The sequence below is a fragment of the Schistocerca piceifrons genome, chromosome 2 (assembly GCF_021461385.2).
Source record: "Schistocerca piceifrons isolate TAMUIC-IGC-003096 chromosome 2, iqSchPice1.1, whole genome shotgun sequence".
Classification (NCBI taxonomy): Eukaryota; Metazoa; Arthropoda; class Insecta; order Orthoptera; family Acrididae; genus Schistocerca; species Schistocerca piceifrons.
Genome location: NC_060139.1, coordinates 1,081,065,798 through 1,081,083,983, shown reverse-complemented (window position 1 = coordinate 1,081,083,983; position 18,186 = coordinate 1,081,065,798).

The following is an 18,186-nucleotide window of genomic DNA, read 5'->3' as shown; positions in this document are numbered from 1 at the left end:
CTGCAGTTTGAGAAGCTATTTTATTTTATTTTCGCAACCAATTTCCGCAATTCAGTATGACATCTTCAGGCCCCATATGCGCCTCATGTATGGACATTTAAACGTATCGATATTGGCATACTAGAGACATCCATTTCTGGAAGTTGTGAGTTTCAAGTGCTGCCTTCGAAGACTTGGCAACTGAGTTGTTGTCAAGGCTTCGAAGGAAGCACTTTAAATACGAATTCACGACTTCTAGAAACGGATGGCTCCAGTATGCCAATATCGATACGTTTGAGTATACCTGAGGTGCATATGGGGCCTCAAAGTGGTATATTGAACTGCCGAAACTGATTGTGAAAATAAAACAAAATAACTTTTCAAACTGTACGGCTAGCTGGTGATTTTCCTTAATAAAAACGGTACCATATTTACTGTGGAGCTCCTCTCACCCGCGCTGCGGACACAGCAGCCAGGAGTGCGGATGCGTTAACGATTGGTCACCCGATATTACTAGCCGAAAACATAATTTCAGTATCACGAATCGTTCATGAAAGATTAGGCGCGTCCAGCTTTTATAGTCGGACCTTGCTCGTTTCAACGGTTCATTAAAGTATGAAGAGCCATATTACACAACTTCAATAAAACTCCGTTTCTTAATTGCGACGAGCTTTCATTTGCGAGATGCGCCTTCTACTTTACATTGCATCAGATCTGATGCACCTGTCACAAGTGAGTGCGACTTATCTGAGGCCGGCATCGACGCACCGCCATCCACCAACGCTTTACGTGCGGGACATCAGTGACAGCCTGCCATTCTGGAAACAGCCCTAACAGCCTCTTTGTGTACTACCGCTGAAGAACGACGCGCTTCAGAACAACACAGACTTATCAGACTGAATTAAACACAGGCCTCTGAAAGCTGCCAAGGATCATAAATTGCGTTCGTGTGACTTCCGATAACTCCTGCGTTATCACAGCAGGCTCTGGTGTTCGGGGAGAGGGCCGCTAATATTGCGTGCGCCTTATGAAATGCTCTCAGCCACCCACGCTAACATTTCTCTTCAGCCGGTGTGCACCGAATGCGCGGTGTTACCATCGGCCAGGCGGCTGCAGAGGCCGCCTATCTCACGCGACGATCGCCGTTCTGAGTGCGCCACCACCCCGACAGAATTACTGCCCGTGTTTCAAGGTGTCGAGCAACACGGCTTCTCACGTTGCACTACCCGTCAGTTCGCCGTTGGCTTCTACGTTACGGCAGACGTCTTGCAACGCTGTCCTCATGAAAATCGGAGTAAGTAAGACACAGCTTTTGTACCTACAGTGTCGTCGGATGTGACAAGCGCTGAATAGGTTCGTACTTCATTGTAATTTCTGGGTAGTAAAGCATAGCTGTACACTATCTGATGAATAAAAGTGCACATCAAAGTACGGTGACGGTTATTAAAATCACAAACCAGGAAGTATAACAAATAAAGAACTTTCATTTATTGTGTGTGTACAGTACAGTAGGAAGAATATATGATTCACCAGGAAGGATAGCAAATAAAGAACTTTCATTTATTGTGTGTGTACAGTACAGTAGGAAGAATACATGATTCAATTTGTAGGTGGTTTAGGAATGTACGGGGCAACGGCCTTGCCGCAGTGGATACACCGGTTCCCGTGAGATCACCGAAGTTAAGCGCTGTCGGGCGTGGCCGCCATGCGCTGTTGCCATTTTTCGGGGTGCACTCAGCCTCGTGATGCCAATTGAGGAGCTGTTTCACCGAATAGTAGCGACTTCGGTCAAGAATACCATCATAACGACCGGCAGAGCGGTGTGCTGACCCCACGCCCCTCCTAATCCGTATCCTCCACCGAGGATGACACGGCGGTCGGATGGTCCCGGTAGGCCACTCGTGGTCTGAAGACGAAGTGCTTAGGGACGTTCGGAGTGCGAAATTTAATACGCAGCAAGAATGCCTGTCACCCGGGTGAGCATCGATTCTAACAATTTGAATGACCGATACCGGTACGTCATTCCATACCGCTTCAAATCTGTGCCAGAGGTCAACAGCTGGTTGTTGGTACGCAAGTCTGCCTGCAATCCTTGACCAGATGTTTTCAAAAGGGAGATTATACACTTCTCACCGTGGTTTCGTAGTCAAAGGATAAGATCAGGTGCACATTGGGACGCAGCCAACGAAGGACAGGGACGGACAGCGCAGTGAGCATTTTTGTTACACGCGGTTGTAAACAGGGTGAGTTCTGGAGAGATTGACCACTGGGTGTGACGCACCAGTGGCGTATCTCACAAATGCGCCGCTGGAGAGCAGCTCCCGCCGCTTGCGAGGAAGCTCTTTTGTGAGCAAACATGTCGCAGATGTGTTTCTGTCAATTTCGTGTTAGTTCTCGGTAAAAATCACTCTCTGTTCTGGTAAGCCCAAAAATTTTGTCGTGTACTTACATAACTTTAGTATTAAGGCTTAGTTTGGGCAATATTGACGCAGTTTTTTTTACTGCGAGCTTGACAAATGTGTAGGCGTGAAACTAACCTAACACTGCCACTGAGCTCGCTGGCTACAGCTAGAGGTCGCGGCGGTTCATCTCTCGCAGACAATCGCGAGATGGATCAGTGTTATTTGGGAGAGATGGACGACTTGTTTTAACGTGGGGGAGGGGGAGGGAGATGGAACAAAATTAAATTTAGTTTCAAGGTATGAGGAATAATCCCACTAAAGGTAGCCACAGTCTCAGACTAAGCTTATTTGCTGGAAGATAAGTCTGTGCCAAAAAATGGAAAAGCAGAGCGCATAGGCCAACCAACCACTTCAGAGCTCATAAAAAGACCTGCTGATCCCAGGCACATGAAACGAGCAGAGTTACCTCACTGACAAATCTTCGGACTGCCCTGCTACTAAACCTAATAATTTCCAGATTACCACCTCAAAACTGACTACTCCTAAGCCAACACAGGCGAAACTGTCGGGAGAAATATCACCTATTCCTTCTATTGATAAAACCATAAATTTTAAGACGAAGGCAGCGACTGTATGCAAGGAGCTAAAATCTGCTGAAAATATTGAAACTGTAAAGAAAAAGAAGGATGAGAAAAGGAAGGAAGAAGAAAAAAGGCACGAGAAGGTCACCAAAGAGATATAGTAGTGAAGAGAAAATCAAACTGATGAAACTAAAAAAGAAAGATACTGCAAATAATTCACTGTGTTCATCAGGTGTAAACATTGTAGAAGATCACGAAAATAACTTTGATGAATGTGATGAAGAGGAATGCGTTGGCTGTGGTAAAATCTATCACGAAACGAATAAAAACGGCGTTTGGATTCAGCGTGTTGCTTGTTCACGATGGACGACATTCTTGTTCACGATGGACGACATTTAGTAAATAGGTGTAATTGCTGTGGTGAGAGAAAGACAGGCTAATGCTTGAACAAAACCAACAACTCATTTGAAGAGCCTATGTTCAATCAAGATTTATAATACACTGATAAAATTATTTTGGACTACAGTATTTAATACTTTAGTTCTATTTTCATAAGAACACAATCCATTGAAAAATATGAATTTTTAATTGACTCTAGCCATTTCTACATAGTTCATTTCTCGGAGTACACTGGTCCATCTCATCCATCAGCTTGTGGTATGTATATTTTCATGGTAACATCTTTCAAGTATTTTAAATGCCCGCGCCTCAATAATATATGGCACTTAGGTTTATATGACACTCTGTACGAACATGCTGCCACAAGTCAAAAAAGTTGAAGAAAACACAAATTTTGGCTAAAGAAAAAAGTAATCCAACCCTCCTGGACTTGCCTTACAACAGCACAAATTGAGACGCAGGGGTGCGCAGGGTAAGGCGGCACAGACGCTGCCTCTTCCACCTTCGCAGCACGGTTTCCTGTGCAAGCGTCAGACCTGCTCCCGCCGGCTTGATGCCCCAGAATGACGACAACAAAGGTGAAGGTATCGGAAATGTTGATAATTACAAGGAAATTACGGCTCAAACTGAGGGTCCTGCATAACTGGACATTTCCTCATTAATCAAGCACCGACGAATAACCAAAGAAAATGAGGCAACTTGATGTTTCCAAGCTTACACAGCAAGCCATCGGACAGGGTGAACAAAGGGCAAAGAAAAGAGCAATTGAACATAAAAAGACTGAAGACTTGTTCTGCCATTGACCCACACTTCCATTCCTCCATGTCGGTGTAAAAAATAACTAAAAGTATGATACCGAGAAGTCAACATTTCATCCGAGGTAAAATATATTAGGTGTTTTCGCAAACTGAGGCATCTCTCCTAAGAATTCACGGTCCTCCAACTCAAGAACTCGAACCATCTTGAAATTACGACGCAATAAGTGCTTCATATCCATCGTACTTTCAATGGGGGTACCTTCAAGTCCAGCTGCTGGATTTTACATGAAAACTAACATCAATTTTGCTAATTAATTTTTCAAAGTAACCTATGTAACTCTTGCTTATGTGTTTACGTTCAGTAGACTTATCTCAGAAACAGATAGAATTATTCTTCACTTCCAACTGGTTTTTGGACATTACACCGTTCAGAAAGTACAGTTTTCCACACAAGCTTGTGAACTTGACCCCGGTCTAAAGGGAAGAACTTCGAGAACTGTTTATCAGAAAACTCTTGATGTCACATCGAATTCACCAGGAGTGGTCGTCTTGTTCTCGTACTCGCTCTTTCATTCCGATTTGTCCCGCTTTGAAGTGATGTGCCCGGTGATCAAAAAGCCAGTATAAATTTGAAAACTGAATAAATCACGGAATAATGTAGATACAGAGGTACAAATTGACACACGTGCTTGGAATGACATGGGGTTTTATTAGAACCAAAAAAATACAAAAGTTCAAAAAATGTCTGACAGATGGCGCTTCATCTGATCAAAATAACAATAATTAGCATAACAGAGTAAGACAAAGCAAAGATGATGTTCTTTACAGGAAATGCTCAATATGTCCACCATCATTCCTCAACAATAGCTGTAGTCGAGGAATAATGTTGTGAACAGCACTGTAAAGCATGTCCGGAGTTATGGTGAGGCATTGGCGTCGGAAGTTGTCTTTCAGTATCCCTAGAGATGTCGGTCGATCACGATACACTTACGACTTCTGGTAACCCCAAAGCTAATAATTGCACGGACTGAGGTCTGAGGACCTTGGAGGCCAAGCATGATGAAAGTGATGGCTGAGCACAAGATCATCACCAAACGACGTGCGCGAGAGATCTTTCACGCGTCTAGCAATGTGGAGTGGAGCGCCATCCTGCATAAACATCGTACGTTCCAGCAGGTGTTTATCAGCCAAGCTGGGGATGATGCGATTCTGTAACATATCGGCGTACCTCTCGCTCGTCACGGCAGCAGTTACAAAACCAGAATCACGCATTTCCTCGAAGAAAAAAAGGCACGATAACGGTAGATGTGGTTAATCCAACCCATACCGTGACTTTCTCGTCGTGCAATGGAGTTTCCACGACAGTTCTAGGATTTTCGATATCCCAAATTCTGCAGTTGTGGGCGTTGACAGACCCTCGGAGCGTGGAATGAGCTTCGTCGGTCCACAACACGTTACTCAACCAATCGTCATCTTCCGCCATCTTTTGAAACGCCCACACCGCAAATGCCCTCCGCTTCACTAAATCGCCAGGTGACAGTTGATGATGCCGATGGATTTTGTACGGATAGCATCGGAGGGTACGCCTAAGGGCCAACCAAACAGTAGTGTATGGAATGCCGGTTCGATGTGCGACTGCACGAGCGCTGACTTCCCCGTGCATAGACGAACCCGCTACAGTCTCCATTTCTTCCTGAACTGTCTCAGCAGCATTACGCCTTGTGCTCGGTCGGCCACTACGGGGTCTATAGTCTAAACAACCCGTGGCTTCGAACTTCGAAATCATTCTCGCCACAGCTGCATTTGTCAACGGACCATTACCCGCTCGAATCTCGATAGGATCGAAACGCTGAACTAGCACATTCCCCATTCTGATAATACAGCTTCACTAAAAGCGCCTTTTCAGGTAACGTCAACATGCTGCGACTGCTGGTGCATCTGATTCTCTCTCTCATTACAGCTCCTTTTGTACACGATTGTCATGCGCAGTCACTGACATTTTGCTGTCCAGCGCCATCTGTCGGACAGTTTGTGAAATTTGTTTTTTTTTTTTCTAATAAAACCCCATGTCATTCCAAGCATGTGTGTCAATTTTTACCTCTCTATCTACATTATTTCGTGGTTTATTCAGTTTTCAAATTTATTCTGATTTTTTGATCACCCGGTATAATAAAATCAGCGTGTCCTTTTCCTCATCAAAAGCCGAGTCTGAACTAAGATTCATGAGTTCGGCTACACCTTGACAAGGAAGGACTGCACACTGGATCAAAAAGGAAAGACAATGCCTGAACTGCCTCTCGACATACGCTCGCACAGTGTCGCGAAGTCTTTCCTTTGCTGCTCTGCCCCTACCTGTGACTGTCGGCTGCTTTCCACTGTGCGCCTGACCTAAATTCCGCATGCTCTCATGTTCCTGAGTACATCCCATAACATCTATACTGTCTTACTGAAGGGCTCAAAGGGCCCACGGTGCACATTCCCAGTTACAGGATGCCTATCTAACAGATATCTTCAGATTTTTATTTTAAGTTTTCAAAACTAAAACAAACTTTAGACAAGAACATAATTAGGAACAAACCTCTATAAAAATAATAATAAACAGCCGAATTTCACACGTCACTTATTTATAATGGTAACTATGTAAACATGTAATATCGCTGACCCACTGTCATCCAAGCTGTCAGAAAAATAGCGTATATGGAAAACAAGTAATATCAGACATAGAACTCCAGTGTACACCTGGGACAAAGTAATAATTCTGAAACAGACAGGACACGACAGCAACGATGTTACATGAAAGATAAAACACCTAATGATGTATTATAGCTTTTCACGTCATAGTTAGAAGACCTTTACGTTAAGACCATCACTTACTTATGTATTACAGAGGAATGACGATGGCAGTTTGCCGAAATGGGCTCGTCGTCAATTAGATAAAGTACAAACAATTTACATAGCAGTGTAGCTGGTCATTATTCATAATAATCATGTCACTGAAAGGAAAAAAGTTTTTCGCTTGCCACGTTTCTGCTGTTCATGCAGTAAAACTTTGGGATCAGGCGTCACTTTTAATTTATTACTTCTTTATTACTAACTCTGTTCGCAACACATTTTGCAGATAGTATCCACATTTACTAATGGATGTACTGGCACAATTATATCATGGTACGACATAGTTTAGAAGATACGACGTTATAAACATTGACACGTGTTTTGTACGTGGGAGCTCGGTTATTTGAAGAAGTAGGCTGGGGAGGGGTGGCAGGATGGGGGGGGGGGGGGGAGGGTACTGAAAAGAACTTTTCGGTCATGAGTACATCGCCAAAGTCGTTGGTAACATGTAAGAGCTTTTGGAAGCGCTTGTGAAGCAGAGGGGATATTGCACACAGTATTGAGTTCGAATATTATTCCTGTAACCAAGAACAATTATGTTGTGACCAGATATTAAAGAAACTATAGTGTTAAGCTTTGAAATAATATTACATCAAACATTACTTTATTATGATAGTTAAGATATTGAATTCTCATACTCCACACTTTAGGAGAATGCAGTTTCCGTTTATGGATATTTCATTTGTTTATTAAAATGTTCAAACGCGTACTAGCTACTACAAATAGTGAAGCTTAAGTTCCCCACCGCGTGTTTCTGTATGAAATTTAGTCCATTTTTACCCCTTACTCTATAAAATGTCTACGTATTACCAAAACTATCTCCCCATAAATTGTTATCCAACTTAAACTCTTGTGCTAACCTTTGACTAAACAGAACCTAACTTGAATTGAACCGTAAGTGGTCTGAATACAGCTTGTCTTTATATTAAATGTGCAATTGAAGCAAAACAATTATCTGACCCTAATCAAAAATTTCCTCGCATCTTGACAACATTGTTTCATATTTCTCGAAAGCACAACAGCAAGAAGGTAGCGTCTAAGCTAGATTTCTATTTTTTAATAGAATTTCCAAACAATATTCAAACTGTTGCATAACATATGGTGCAGTGTGGTAAACCTTTTTGAAACAGTGGGCTGACGAGAGTAACAATATCTATAAAATGATATTCCAAGAGAACGATCTTAGAATGAAGTATGTATTCAAAAAGACAGAGCAAGACTTCTTGTGTTCTTCACACATAACAGTGGTCTGCACAATACTATTTTTAACAAAGTGAACAATGGTTTAGAAAGGATACAATGTTGGCAAAGAATTTCTATAAAAAGCAAACATTTAACCAGTTTATATGTCAACGCAGGACTCAGGGATTGGAATGGTCTCTCTCTCGGCTCTGAGTAAGTAAACTGATTTTACTACCTGACAATAATCATTCCAACAAACTAACTGCACACTGCTGCAGTATTATCTCAAACTTCTCTATAAAAAAAAATAAAAATTCATTCAAAATTTATATTCTTTTCGCTCTTCAGTGTATAGATCATATTCGTTCTGCTGTCCTATCTAATGAATCGTTCTTCATCTAACAAATAGAATTACAAGTCAATACAGAACTACTCAATACGTCGATCACCTACCACACATCAACTAAGAATGTGTCAGACTGCGCAGAGGCAAAAACTGTGGCACTGCAAGACCTGAGATTGTTGAACAGTATCATAACTTGCTCTCTCTCTCTCTCTCTCTGACATGAACATCGATAACTCACAAAAATCAAAATGACATGTTCAACTTACAAAGTGAGTGAATATTATTACCATTCTCTGTATATGGTGAACATTTCTTAAACATTTTTGGATTTGTCATATTGGAGTTCTGATCCCAGTTCGCTTGGTTGCAGAAAAATAATAATGAATTAAGGATGGATCCGCCGTTTTGCAGGTACAAAAATTATATTTACTTCTATAATCATGTCGTCAGCCGGGTTCGAGTCCTAGTTGGCACAAATTTTCATTGTCGTCATTCCATTCTACAGATGATGGTGGTTAATATTCGCAATTGCGAATTCATCTGATATGTTTCGTAACGACTGTAGCCACCACAGTGCATAGTCATCAGAATAACACATGTACTGCAATATCGTATAAAACCAAATGCCGTCCGAACACGCCGTGAAGGCCCAATTGTACCGACCGGCCTCCGTGTCATCCTTAGCCCTTGGCGTCACCGGGGCATGTGGTCAGCACAGCGTTCCCCCGGCCGTTGTCAGTTTTAGTGGCCGGTGCCTCTACATCTCAATCACGTAGCTCCTGAATTGGCCTCGCAAGGGCTGAGTGTACCTCGCTTGCCAACAGCACTCAGCAGACCCGGATGGTGACCCATCCAAGTGCTAGCCAAGCCAGACAGAGCTTAACTTCGGTGATCTGACGAGAACTGGTGGTACCATCGCGACAAAGCCGATTGTTATGATAAAATTGGTGGCATACGTTTGTTGAATGTTGGAGATAAATATCTTGTTATAAGACCGAACATTTATTGGTGACACCAAGGTGATCGTAAGAGAACCGCGCTGGATATAACGTGATTAGTAAGAAACAACAGCGCCACCTGACGAGGTTACGCTACTGCGTGAGCTACAGCGTGTGGATACACCACTCGCGCCGCGGAGTGAACGCGTAACAGTACAGTTACGTCTTACCGGCAATCAACGAAGAGATGGTCACCGAAGTGCAAGATATTCTATCCGCGCCACCAGACATAGAGCGGTATACAGCGCTTAAAAATGCACTGATCAAGAGCATGTCGCAATCAGAACAGAAACCAAGAGATAGAGAAGTTTCTCCGGACGGAAGAACTAGGAGTTCGGGCAACATCGCAGGTACTACGTCGCCTGCGAGCAGTGGCCAGTAGGGTTGCCATTGATGAAATTTTGAGAAACATTTGGTTTTTACATCTGTCAAAAGGTACTCACAGTGTGTTCGGGAGAATTGGATCCGCTTGTGCAGATGGTTGACCGCATTATGTCCATCTGCGAGTGTGGCAGCTGTCGGCCCACAACCGTATAATGCCACCAACGCGATGTTTGCATCGCTTCAAGCACAGCTGGCAGAACTTACTAAACAAGTCGCAGATTTGCTGGTGAGTACCTGCTGACCACCGTGCTGTCGCTCAACAGGGAGTCACACTTGCTCGTCAATTACTACAAAACTATGCTGGCACTGTAGACAGTTCGATGCAGGTGCTAGCAAGTGCGACCCGCCTTGTGAAATGGGAAACACGCTGGGAAGACAGTGACTCCCTCTCCGGACAACAGCATTTCGTTACCGAACGACACGCGAAGTAACCGTTCTTGGTGGATACAGGAGCGACATTTCAGTGTACTTGGTCAGCTGCCTGCCTCACTGTGGTTGTGGCGATTGCCATCAGCCTGCTGCCAGCGGTCCGACCACTCACACTTACGCAGGGATAACATTAGCCCTCAACTTGGGTCTCCAGTGTAGATTTGAATGACACTTCATAGCCGCCAACGTGGTGCACCCGATACTCGGAGCACACTTCTTGTCATTTGTTGGGCTTCTCCCAGATCTTCCACACCCCTGTCTTCTGGACACGACAACCAGCCTAAGCAGCCAGGGTCGGTTTCGTCATAGTGACCTTGCTGGAATACTAATGATAACAGGAGATTTGTTATACTCTACTGGCCATTAAAAGTCCTACACCACGAAGATGACGTGCTACAGACGCGAAATTTAACAGACAGGAAGAAGATGCTGTAATATGAAAATGATCAGCTTTTCAGAGCATTCACACAAGGTTGCGACACCTACAACGTTCTGACATGAGGAAAGTTTCCAACCGATTTCTCATACACAAACAGCAGTTGACCGGCGTTGGCTGGTGAAACGTTGTTGTGATGCCTCGTGTAAGGAGCAGAAATGCGTACCATCACGTTTCCGACTTTGATAAAGGTCGGATTGTAGCCTATCGCGATTGCGGTTTATCGTATCGCGACATTGTTGCTCTCGTTGATCGAGATCCAATGAGTGTTAGCAGAATATGGAATCGGTGGGTACAGGAGGGTAATACGGAACGCGGTGCTGGATCCCAAGGCATCTTATCCGCATGGCTGTAACGGATCGTGCAGCCACGTCTCGATCCCTGAGTCAACAGATGGGGACGTTTGCAAGACGACAACCATCTGCACCAACAGTTCGACAACGTTTGCAGCAGCATGGACTATCAGCTCGGAGACCATGGCTGCGGTTACCGTTGACGCTGCATCACAGACAGGAGCGCCTGCGATGGAGTACTCAACGACGAACCTGGGTGCACGAATGGCAAAACGTCATTTTTTCGGATGAATCGAGGTTCTGTTTACAGCATCATGATGGCCGCATCCGTGTCTGGCGACATCGCGGTGAACGCACATTGGAAGCGTGTATTCGTCATCGCCATACTGGCGTATCACCCGGCGTGATGGTATGGGGTGCCATTGGTTACACGTCTCGATCACATCTTGTTCGCATTGACGGCACTTTGAACAGTGGACGTTACATTTCAGATGTGTTACGATCCGTTGCTCTACCCTTCATTCGATCCCTGCGAAACCCTACATTTCAGCAGGATAATGCACGACCGCATGTTGCAGTTCCTGTACGGGCCTTTCTGGATACAGAAAATGTTCGATTGCTACACTGTCCAGCACATTCTCCACATCTCTCACCAATTGAAAACGTCTGGTGAATGGTGGCCAAGCAACTGGCTCGTCACAATACGCCAGTCACTACTCTAGATGAACTGTGGTATCGTGTTGACGCTGCATGGGCAGCTGTACCTGTATACGCCATGCAAGCTCTGACGCAATGCCCAGGCGTACCAAGGCCATTATTACGGCCAGGGGTTGTTGTTCTGGGTACTGATTTCTCATGATCTATGCACCCAAATTGCGTGAAAATGTAATCATATGTCAGTTATAGTATATTATATTTCTCCATTGAATACCCGTTTATCATCTGCATTTCTTCTTGGTGTAGCAATTTTTTAATTGCCAGTAGTGATATTACCCTTCTTAAGGCAGTTTCCATAAATTATGCAACAGTCACCCACGCTTTCGCCAGTGCAGTATAATACAGTGCACCACATACTGACAACACGGGGCCCGTCAGTTCACGTGTGACCATGACGTTTGAATCCATTAAAGTTCAAAGCAGCGAAACGAGTTTACCTTAATGCTGGAGCAGGGAATCGCTAACCGCCTAGTAGCAGCTGGGCTTGGCCACTTAATTTTTTTTTAAACCTAATAGATGGCACCCCTGCGGCGATTACTGCTACCTGAACAGAAGCACACTACACCGACCAAAATACTGTGCCGCACATCGAGGACTTCACACATAATGTGCAAAGTCTTCTCTACGATAGATCTAGTGTGTGTATATTACCAATTATCGGTTTTGCCAGAGGACATCCCAAAAATTGCAGTGTGTACACCATTTGGACTTTTCAAATTCACCAGGATGCCAGTTGGTCAATGTAACGCCCCATTATTTTTTCAAAGATTTAACGACAAAGTGACTAGCGCTTTTGAATTCTGCTTCGTTTACATCAACAGTATGTTAATAATATCCAGTTAAAAGGCAGAACTTCGTGCAAATGGCCTGCTCATTAACCAGAAATGTGTGTTTCTGTAGCAGTAGAGATGCAGTTCCTGGGCCACATCATTAACACCCATGGAATACAGCGACCACAGGAGAAGGTCGATGCAATGGTCAATTGCTGACAACGGGAAGAGTACGCGAGTTACGTTGGTTCCTAGGAGTCACGAATTTTATCGTCACTTTGTTCAGAACCATGCCCTCATAGCGACACCATTAAATAAGCTCCTACGAGGAGTGCATAAATCTGATGGTAAAGTAGAGTGGGATGATGAACCGCTGGCAGCTTTTGCTAAACTGAATCCCGCTTTCACAGATGCCACACTGTTGGAGCATCCAGTTCCACAAGCACATCTTGCCCTATGGTCGACGCTTCCATGACAGCAGTGGATTGCAACAATACATCAATCAATGCTGGCACCTGTTGGCATTCCTTAGCAAGAAGCTTTCTCCGGCACAACAAAACTGGTCCCTGTACGATCGTGACTAAACGCTGTGCACACCACCATTAAAAATTTCGACCCATGCTTGAGCGGCAACAATTCACCCTGCTTAATGACCACAAGCCTCTCACAAACAGGTTTCGACGAAGGCCTGACAAAGCTTCACACGGCAGCTCAGTCAATTACGTTACATACGGCAATTTATGACCAACATAATACATATCAATGGGTGAAGGAACATGTAGTGCAGCGCCATCCAAGAGGTCACGAGCACCATGGATTATGAAGCACATGCAACAACATAGCAAATCGATCTGGAGTCACAAGAGGTTTTAGTACAATCTTCCAGTCTACAATTCTGGTATATCCAGCTACAAACGGCAAACGCACGGATATACTGCAACCTATCGATGCCAAGAGTATGTCCTTTTTTGTGACAGCAGATTTCCACCAACAAGCCATCACTTCATTACATCAATTGCCACACCCGGGGGTCCGCGGCGCTGCCAGCTGGTCAAACGGGCTTTCGTGTGGCCGCGTTTAGGCACAGATTGCACGACTTATGTGTGCCAGTTCTAACAACCCTACCGCAACAAAGACCAAAAATTAATAATGATTGTGGTGTTGCTCACGCTGCTAAATACTGCATTTTCGGGCAACAGCATAGTTATTATGTGGCAGATGTCATTAGAGCACAGTTAATAAAGTCATTTCATGTAATAATGAATAAACTAGGCACTCATCTCTTCGTGTTTCCCACGCTGGTCTCGTTGTAAAATCATGGCTCAATCGTCGAAAATCTGGGTGGTGACGATTCCAAGCTCGGATGCAAAGAGGCCTAGGTTTTATTCTGCGATATTCAAAAGTTTTGTAGATGCGCTTCACAAACCATTCTTGAAAATTACACTTTTGCAGGACAATGGTGATGTAAAAAAGTAATCAGCACTCCGAATTTAAGTTACACTTCTTTTTTATTACTTTTGCTGCAATATCAAGTAACACACAAAACATCACTTCACAATACAAAAATTACTTGAAAACATCTTTCTCACTGTTGAAGTCCACATTTTATAAGCTGACTACAATATGCGTCTTTCCAACATGACGTCCAAGACTCGACTTTCTCAAGGTCCGACTCACTAACAACTAACTAATAATCGCTTACGCGCCCAAAAATCAGAGTTACAAGTACGTTAAAGATCATAGTGACAAAAGATAGAATACACATACGAATAATATCATTGCAATATAAACATACCGATGTATCAAAATATCTCTACATTAATGAAATCAAATCTGAATGGTGTCTCAGAATTATGTTAACTACTTTACAGAAACACAGTAGAATATTGCTGGTATCGAGAGGTTTAGTTTAGGTGCCGTAATGGTTACATAATTCAAGTACCGTTACACAGTGCTTCTCCTGCCAGCGCAATAAAATTACTCGACATGTTCGTGCACCAGTTGCTACGTTTGTGTCACCTAACCAACTTTTTAACACGTAAATCTGGATATAATAGGGCCTCTACCATCATTTGAGAGGCTTAACTAGTGACTTAATTGCAACTGATCGATTTACACGGTGGCCAGAGGTTTTTCGCATGACAGATATCACAATGGAGACAGCTACAATTTTCTCCGTGAGTCGATCACCTGTCCTGTAGTTTCCTTGCCTATCACCATGGATCAAGGCAGGCAGCTTAACTCGAACCTGTTGAAGGCTGTCACCCTGCTGTTGAGCACAGAGAGGATTAGAACCACAGCATACAACCCAGCGGCAAATCGATTGGTGGAACGATTACATTGGGAGGGGAAGGCATGGTTAACACGCTGTCACAATTCGCAGAGTTAGACATACACACTACTCATCATTCTCTACTGGGCATCTGCACATCTATAAAGAAGGATTTAGGAACCACAGTAGCTGAGCTGGCGACATTATGAAAGCATCGAACTCCATTACTAAGCTGCAGTCGCACATACAGCAACTGCATCTGGCAGCAACGAGAATACAGAGCACCACGCCATGCATAAACCTTTACAGTGCCCTGCATCACATTCAGTTAGACACTGGAGGAATCTAGACTGCAATTTCAGTCGACAGGTTAAAGCTCATTTAATACCATCTCCTCCAACGGGCGCGTAGCACCCAGGCAGTCCACCACGGACTCGCCATGCCGCTCATCACTCCACATTCTAGCGCAGGCACAGTGACATTGCAGCAGAGAAAACAAAGGAAGTTTTAACTGACGACACCGTTAACACTGAGAACGGACGGAAGGAAGAAGGGGGGGAGGGGGGAAGTTGTAGTGACAGTGTACATAATGAAAATTATTGTCATGTAAAGTGTTCAGAACCAGAGAAGTTGTACTGAATGTTATTCAGTATTAGCATGACCGCTACTGTTGTTTGTTCTTTGGATCTCCTAGGTTGCTACTTTATATCCAGAGATAGCGCTTCCTCGCGATTCTGTGTGCTGTGCTTGTTAAATGTTGGAAATACGTGTCTTGTTATAAGACCCAAATGACTAAGATAGCATTCGTAATGTGTACAGAAAAGAGCAGTAACGTGGTTTTGTGCTTCCTGCTCCATTCTGCATTGTTGCCAGATTTCCGGTAACCTGATCTCACCCCCCCCCCTTTTCCCAATCCTCTCACCACATTACCCATGCCCTCCCCTCTGTACCATTTGCCTTACGTATAAAATGGCGGGAAATTGTCCTGTTGGTGTAGAATACTGGCACTGCATCCTTGTTTACCAAGCTGAATAAATTGTAACTGAATCAAGTGGAATTAATTGGTAGCATTCTGTCAGGTGTGAACTACAACATGTATGACTGTGGAATTAATTGTGTGGTCCCTGTAACCCAATGAAATGGAATTAATTGGTAGCCAGGTGTGATCTACTAGATGACTGGCAGCCGAATTAGCTGGGTGACCTCTGTGATCCAGTGAAGTGGAGCTGCTGCCTCATGCGAGTTACATATGTAGGGCTTAGGCAGCTGTGTTTGGCCGCTGGTAAAACCCAGGTGGCGGATCCAAGATGTGGCCTATATGACATCACAATCCGAGATTGCAGATCCAAAATGATGACATCTATGACATCATAAGTAAAGACGATGAAGTTAGTTTCCTTCACTCACAAGTTCAAGGTTAAGAGCACAGAATACTCTCAATGTTGCTAAGTTATTAGACCCTTCCCTTACACCACAGTCTCAATAATTTTTTATTTAGGAATATCACTGAGAGGGTTCTATGTAGATAAGCCTCGGCAGTTGACGTATTATTTCAGAATGTTATTCATCAACACTAGATATCACATGACCACCAGTGGCTCCAAATGCGATAATGTGAAATATAGATTTTGATTTATAAAGGAAGCTGAAATTGTTCAGGGTGACACGAAGGTAGCTGTCAAAGACCGGAACAACTGTACAGCAATTTAAGGCAAATCGAGGGCCGCTGACAACCGACTACAATCCATTTCCACAAAAAGTGAGATCTCCAGAAAAGTGAGATCAAATCAGTGGATCGATTGTCAATGCTTGTGGACGAGTTATGTTGAAGCGCGCGCGCGCGCGTGTGTGTGTGTGTGTGTGTGTGTGTGTGTGTTTGTGTGTGTGTGTGTGCGTGTGTGTGTCTGTGTGTGTGTGTGTGTGTGTGTGTGTGTGGACGTGTGCGTGTGCGCATGTTCAATTCGTTACTGGTATTATTTTCTGCATGCGAGATCAACGAATCAAAGGCATTGTAATCACTTCAAGTGAAAATAGTGGTATTCAGTTCAGCATACAGTTTAAGTGGCAGTGACAGTAAGCACTTTACTGTGAGAATAAATGGAGGGTAGTGAATTCAAACCAGTGGTGGTATCCAAAAATTTTCGATATAGTGGTACAAAAGTGATGTTATTCTTGTATGAGTGGATTTGTCTGTGTGATACTTGAGTACAAATTACTGCCATGTTCAGCAGAAGTGTGCAAACTGCTTCAGCTGTATTAGGCAGTCATACAATCTCCACAGGGACTTCCTACGAATGGTTTAACTTTATAATGAGAAAGAGAGAGAGCACACATTGCAAGAGCAAACTTTTAAAAATGTAATGTACACCAGGTACCTGATCTGACGTGCTGCAGACAGACAACTAAGCAAGTAGCCATATGTGTACAGCTCCTATGAGAAATAAGGACGTATTTAATGGAGTTAGCATGCCAAGTCTTTGGAAGAAATCGTTGCTCAACTTTTATGACATATGCTCTACATCAATACATATGAATCCACAATGCCAGATGTGGGAACTGAGCTATGTTCCTATTTAAGCACGTTCATGTATTTAATTACATGTAAGAGTTACTTGTATGCGTTCTCTCTACAAAACCCCTTGTACGCTGAAGTAAACATATTCTTAGCACTGAATGGGTGAAACACTCTCATCACAAGAACTTCATATTAACAGATTGATACTACTGGAAACCAGAAGACGAAAAAAGAAAAGAAAAGAAAAGGCAGCTGCTACCTGACAATACATGATCGATAATTGCAGATCCATGAGATTGTGGCAAGATGAATGTCATAATGTTTTTACTAACACATCCAAATGGAATTCGTTTAGAACATGTGTATATATTTTAAAAACATTATTTCAATCCAAATAGCAGCTATAAGATGAGATATGTCTGGCATTTTCAGTGTAACAACTATGGCATTCAGCAAAAGCAGCGATATCTCAACACATGAAATAGTAAAACCGAATACCATGTATATATTTGTTGATATTGGTGAGAAAAACCAGCGTCAATTCGGAAATATTTCTGTTTCGGTCGTCATGCATGGATGGACGTCTTTTATTTGCGTCAAACATTCTCTAGGATTCCGAAACAGTTGCCAACGGATAATGCAAACTTTATTATCGCAGTCAAGCAACATAATACGTACTTGAAACGCATTTATGAAGCACTTGAAGTAAATGACGTGACATTCAATGAATTTATACCTATATGATATGGAATCATACACAGTATGTGTTTTTGGTCACTGATAAAACAAGACAATTGAATGACCGATGATGCAGACGAAATTTCCAAACAATC